We start from the raw sequence: 7,323 nt of genomic DNA on the forward strand, positions 1-7,323 counted from the left end.
AATATGTCCTAATTCTAATCATGAATTAGGATTTAGGAATAACTTTTATGTAATCTATTTTGATTTCATTGATATTAATAAAGACTTGTTTTGTTTTTATTACGGGCTTTATCTATTTAAGTGTTTAAATAAGATATACCATAGTTTAGAGTAAAGCTTTTTATAGATTATGATGAGATCATAATAGCGAGACCTAAAAAGATGATAACTCTAAACTTAAATATTTCCTGGTCATAGGATTACTAACTGGTAATTAATAATCCGCAAAGATCGGTACATACTATGCTTGCTTCATTATGAAGGATATCTGTTCTCATAGACATTTATGTGGTGACACTATAGCTAGTATGTAGGTGCTTATTATGGAATTATTTCACTGAACATGACTCGCCCAGCTGAACAACTGATGGAGTTCACTCACGTGTCAGCAGTTGTTCGCTTAGTGATAGTTGTACAAGTATCCTTAGACTTGAGGTCATCATAGTCATCTTGTGTACACTGAACTATGCTTTGGTTTAGTTCTTAGTCTCCAGTGACAATTATTAGGGCTCTTCTGGGTATAGGAATTTGTACACGAAGATAGTGTATGATCAATAAAGGATCTACCCCTTCCAGTGAAGGAAGCGAATGTTCAAGGCTGATCCACTTATGCTAGTTCAGGAATCTCTGGCCAGAGTGAATGAAATTAGAAAGGAGTTTCTAATTTGCATAGAACTACGCATAGTAAATGGTAAGCAAGTGATTGAATTAGATAGGCTTGACACGAGATCCATGCCTTGTATTTAATCGGGACATTGTAGGGTAGAAGGAGTTTATTGTACGGTAACTATTTACTGAATATGTTCTTGGTATTCTAAGCAGTGAATTCATATTATCCGGATAGTCACGATATGCTGAGAAGTATCCCTCACGATGTAGAATAAATGTGATTAATTAATTAATCATATTTAATAAATTAGAGAATTTATATAAATAATGATAAAATAGTTTTATTATTATTTATTTCTACTACCGGCTTAATATTGAACCTACAGGGTCACACCATAAAAAGAGAATGATTTAATGGTGGAGGAATTAATTAATAATGGCTAATAATTATTTATTTATGAAATAAATAATTAATTGGCAAATTTAATAATTGATTAAATGAGATTTAATTGATTATAAATTAATTAAGAAAAGTTCTTAATATTATTAATTAAGGATTTAATTTTTGGAAATTAAATCAAGAGAGAGAATTATTTCTAAAGTGTTTAGAAAAAGGATTAATAATTAAAAGGTGTTTTAATTATTAATGAGAATAATAAATGGGATAATAATAATATTATTTATGGGAAAATTTCAGCTGAAATTTTTTCCTATAAATACACTATTATAGACCATATTTTATTCTAACCCCATCGAACCCGAAAACCCAAAAAGTTTGGAAAACCCAATTCTCTCCACCTCCTTCCTCCTCCTTAACATCATTTTCTTGGTGGATACCGGTGGAGTGCTTCACACTTGAGGAGCAACTGCTAAGGATCTCTGATCGTTGTCTCCGAATTATTTTAAAAGGTTAGATTCGATCCCTCAAATTTTTATTCCGATTTATATTCTTTTATTTGGATTTTGTATGTGTAAAAGTGTTTTGCCATGCCCCCGCTGCGTTAAAAATCCAACAGAGACCTATAAGGCCAGGCTCGTGGCAAAAGGATTCAAACAAAGGCAAGGGATTGACTTTGATGAAACTTTTTCTCTTGTAGCCCTGTTAAAATCAATTCGGATTTTGCTTGCGATTGCTGCTTACTACGACTATGAGATCTGGCAAATAGACGTGAAAACGGCCTTCCTCAATGGGGAACTTGAGGAGGAAGTGTATATGACACAGCCGGAGGGTTTTCTTTCCAAGGGAAATGAACACCTAGTGTGTAAGCTGCTGCAAACCATATATGGTTTAAGGCAAGCTTCTCGTAGATGGAACATCCGTTTTGATGAGACAATCAAAGAGTTTGGTTTTATCAAAAATATAGATGAACCATGTGTCTACAAGAAGGTTAGTGGGAGCGCGGTAACATTTCTTGTATTGTATGTGGATGATATACTTCTTATAAGAAATGATATACCGATGCTACAATCAGTCAAAGTATGGATATCAAAGAACTTCACCATGAAGGACTTGGGAGAAACATCCTACATTCTCGGTATGAAGATCTATAGAGATAGATCTAGAAGAATGATAGGTCTTACCCAGGGTGCATACATCTAGAAAGTGCTTAAAAGGTTTAGCATGGAAAACTCCAAAAGAGGCCTTATACCGATGAGCCATGGAGTGTCCTTTTCCGAAAAAATGTCTCCTAGGACACACCTGAGGAAAGAAAGCGTATGAGTAAGATTCCTTATGCTTCAGCAATAGGATCTATCACGTACACGATGTTGTGTACAAGGCCTGATGTTGCTTATTCAATTAGTGTAAGGAGCAGATATCTGTCCAATCCAGGTGAAGACCACTGGAAAGCAGTGAAAAACATCCTTAAGTACTTGCGAAGGACTCATGACATTTTTCTTGTTTTTGGTGGTGAATCTGAGTTGAAAATAGAGGAGATGTCAACATCGAGAGAGTTGACACACATAACAATGTAGCAGACCCACTCACAAAGCCACTTTCTCAGAGTCACTTTGATCGTCATAAAGACAAGATGGGTATTAGATAGCAGAGTGATTTGCTTTAGTACAAGTGGGAGATTTAAAGAGATATGTCCTAAGTCCAATCATGTATGAGGATTTAGGAATAACTTTTATGTAATCTGTTTTGATTTCATTGATATTAATAAAAGACTTGTTTTGTTTTTATTGCGGGCTCTATCTATTTAAATGTTTGAATAAGATATACCATAGTTTAGAGTAAAGCTTTTTATGGATTGTGATGAGATCATAATAATGAGACCTAAAAGATGATAACTCTAAACTTAAATAGTTCCTGGTCGTAGGATTACTAACTGGTAATTAATAATCCGCAAAGATCGGTACATACTATGCTTGCCTCATTATGAAGGATGTCTGTTCTCATAGACATTTGTGTGGTGACACTATAGCTAGTATGTAGGTGCTTATTATAGAATAAGTTCACTGAACATGACTCACACAGCTGAACAACTGATGGATTTCACTCACGTGTCAGCAGTTGTTCACATAGTGATAGTTGTACAAGTATCCTTCGACATGAAGTCATCATAGTCATCTTGTGTACACTGAACTATGCTTTGGTTTAGTTCTTAGTCTCAAGGGAAAATTATAAGGGCTCTACTGGGTATAGGAATTTGTACACGAAGATAGTGTATGATCAATAAAGGATCAACCCCTTCTAGTGTAGGAAGAGAATGTTCAATGCTGATCCACTTATGTTAGTTCAGGAATCTCTGGCCAGAGTGAATAAAATTAGAAAGGAGTTTCTAATTTATATTAATAAGAACTAAGCATAGTGAATGGGAAAGCAAGTGATTAAATAAGATAGGCTTGACACAAGTTCCATGCCTTGTATTTAATCGTGACATTGCAGGGTAGAAGGAATTAATTGTACGGTAACTACTCACTGAATAGGTTCTTGGTATTCTAAGCAGTGAATTCGTATTATCCGGATAGTCGCGATATGCTGAGAAGTATCCCTCACGATGTAGAATAAATATGATTAATTAATTGATCATATTTAATGAATTAGAGAATTTATATAAATAATGATAAAATAGTTTTATTATTATTTATTTCTAATACCGGCTTAATATTGAACCTACAGGGTCACACCATAAAAGAGAATGATTTAATGGTGGAGAAATTAATTAATAATGGCTGATAATTATTTATTTATGAAATAAATAATTAATTGGAAAATTTAATAATTGATTAAATGAGATTTAATTAATTATAAATTAATTAAAAAAAAGTTCTTAATATTATTAATTAAGAATATAATTTTTGGAAATTAAATCAAGTGAGAGAATTATTTCTAAAGTGTTTAGAAAGAGGATTAATAATTAAAAGGTGTTTTAATTATTAGTGAGAATAATAAAGGGTTAATAATAATAATATTTTATGGGAAAATTTTCAGCTGAAAATTTTGCCTATAAATATATTATTATAGACCCTATTTTTGCCAAAACCAAAAAGATTTACAAAACCCTAATTCTCTCCATCTCCTCCTCCTTCATTACATCGTTTTCTTGGTGGATACCGGTGGAGTGCTTCACACTTGAGGAGCAGCTGCTAAGGATCTCCGTTCATCGTTTTTGGATCGCCATTAAAGTCCTCCATCTTTCCATTAACGTAAAGCTTCTTAAGGTAAACATACTGAACTACGAATTAAATATTAATTTTCGCATGGATCCTGCAGAGGGTTTCGGTTTTTTTAAGATTTAAATTTACGTTTTCGTTGCGTTTATGTGCTAAAAACCCTTCAACAAGTGGTATCAGAGCCTCTCTGTTGATATACAAACAGTGAGATCCAGTTTACAATCATGTCTGATGAAACACAAACTCCACCTAAGCCCACCAAAAATCAAGATACTCAAAACAATCAAACCCACAATCAATATGAAAGTATTAGGGTTCCCATACTGAGAGCATATGAATATCCTATATGGAAGGTAAAGATTGTTATGTTTCTGGAAGCCACAGATCCAGAATACCTTGATAGAATTAATGATGGACCATATAAGCCTACCAAGCTCTCTGTTGCAGTTGCTGATCAACCAGAAAAGATGATACCAAAGAAGAAAGGTGACTATACACCTGAAGACATCTCATCTATTTCCAAGGATGCAAGGGTAAGGCATTTACTTCATAGTGCAATTGACAATGTCATGTCAAACAGGGTAATTAGATGTAAAACTGCAAAGGAAATATGGGATGCTTTGGAGACAAGATGCCAAGGAACTGAATCCATCAAAAAGAACAGGAAGACAATACTCACACAGGAGTATAAGCACTTTGACTCAAAATATGATGAGTCACTAACTAATTTTTATGAAAGATTTGCCAAACTCTTGAATGATCTGTCACTGGTGGACAAGGAATATGATCTTGAAGATTCAAATCTAAAATTTCTATTAGCTCTTCCTGAAAATTGGGATTTGAAGTCTACTACCATAAGAGACAACTATGACCTTGCTGAAACTACTCCTGATAAAATTTATGGTATGCTCAAGACTCATGAACTTGAGATGGATCAAAGGAGCAAAAGGCATAGAAGAAAGTAAAAGACGGTTGCACTTAAAGCCGAGGAGGAATCTCCTAAAGTGGTTGTCTCAAAGAGGGGCAAAGGAAAGGCTCTCATCATACAGTATGATTCAGAGTCACCATTGATAAGTGGCATTTTATACCACTTAGAGCGTTTCATAACAGCTTGAATTGGTGTTTTGTACTCAACGATTTTGTGTATTTGACGCGTTTTCTAGTGTTTTTGCATTTTAGGGTATAACTTGCTTAAATAGGTGGTTTTCATCAAATAAAGCTTAAGGAAGTGCTTAGAATCAGTCCAGGAGAGATGAGCGAAGAAATTAGCAAACACAGAAGCAAAATAAAGTATTTTCCAGAAGGGTAGCAGGCGGCCGCGCGCCAGGAGCAGGCGACCGCGCGCTAGCAGGCGCCCGCGTGGAGACAACAGGTGACCGCCTGCGTGCGGAATTTCAGAATCTGGATTTTATTAATTCGATTGCAATTGGGCTTCTGTTGGGCTGGTACTCTTGGACGCTTATATAAACCTTATGGGAAGACGTTTTCTTTTTCGAGAGCAAGGGCAAAAAGATTGAGAAGACCGTTTTAGCACGCAACAATAAAGAAGAGGAAGCATACGTTTATCTTGTGATTCTTTTAATTCATTATAACAGTGGATGCTAGTTTTCTTTATGCTTTGAACCTTAATACTCTTGTGACGTACTTCATTATTTATTCAGTGTTTTATTAGCCTTATATCGTTGTGTTATTATCATGCTTTCATATGAACCCATGGTGATGATGAGTTCCATTATGGGCTAATCGTGATCATGGGATCTTAGTGGATTTACTATGGATTTCTTTAGTTAATTGTTTAATACCTTGGTATATGGTGATTGTATCATATCTAGTATAGGTTGTGCTTATTCGTCTTATATGCGTCGCGAACATGTAAGATAGCCTGTTAATCTCTTTTGAAGCGACAGTAAATCTTGAGATTTAGAACCTGCCATGCTAGCATAGGTTCATGTATTGTATGCATGATTAGTGGGTGACTCTAACCGTTTTACTTACCCTGTGTAATCATCATGAATAAATTCTGTAGATATATAGGGTCTCAACATAATTGATGCCTATTCAACTTCTATATTAATTGTAGATGCTTGGTAGAATGGTAACGAAAGTTGTCGTTTATCAGTTTCATGTTATTCGATTAATATCATCACCATTACATGTTAAGGTTAATAATAATAACTATTGAATGAAGTAGTAATGAAGTTAGGATCTCATGTATGTTTAATATTGTTAATTAAAGTGTTTAATTCTCGTAGTTAATATTAGTAACCAACCTTGATTGTTATTGTCTTGGCATTGAAGTATAATCATACATTGGTGAGTAAGTGTTAAGTAAATATAATTAATCAGAGTCTCTATGGGAACGGACTAGAATTCAATCTATATTACTTGCAAACGCGTATACTTGCATGATTTATTTAGCGCATGCTTTGTGCCTAACAAGTTTTTGGCGCCGCTGCCGGGTGCTCGGTGTTAATTTGTTTAGTTTATGTACTTGCCATCAGTGGTCATTAGGATTCATTGATTAAGACTTGTTACTTACTGCTTCCGGTTGTGTTCTAGGTACTCTAGCGAGCGTTTATGCAAACACGTTCTCGCACTCGCAAGAGAAATCTGGATAAAGCTGAGGAAACAGATAAAGCTCTTGACTTTCCGGAGAAGGTAGTTTTTGAAGATTCGGATAAAGAGAGTGAAAAGAAAGAACCTGAAATAATGGGTGATCGTCTAGCTCAAGATGATCAAGCTCTTATGGACTTTTCTCAGCCTAAAATTGATGACATTCAGTCAAGCATTATTTGTAAGGCATATGTCATAGCCTATTTGTACATTCGAGGATTTAACTCAACTCAAATAAGACTCTAATAAGTAAATAGTGGATCTACCGTCGAAGAGATCTCGCAAAGTAATATCTGTCAAAGGATTTAGAAACAAGGTTCATCTACAGACTTGAGGAATTAATTCACTGGAAGAAGTTCAAGAAATTGATCAAGCCTCAGTGATATAAATCAAGGTTGTGGATTTAATCAAGTGACAGAGATCTCGTTAGGGTATCAAAGAATT

The sequence above is a fragment of the Apium graveolens genome, chromosome 11 (assembly GCF_009905375.1).
Source record: "Apium graveolens cultivar Ventura chromosome 11, ASM990537v1, whole genome shotgun sequence".
In the NCBI taxonomy this organism is placed as follows: domain Eukaryota; kingdom Viridiplantae; phylum Streptophyta; class Magnoliopsida; order Apiales; family Apiaceae; genus Apium; species Apium graveolens.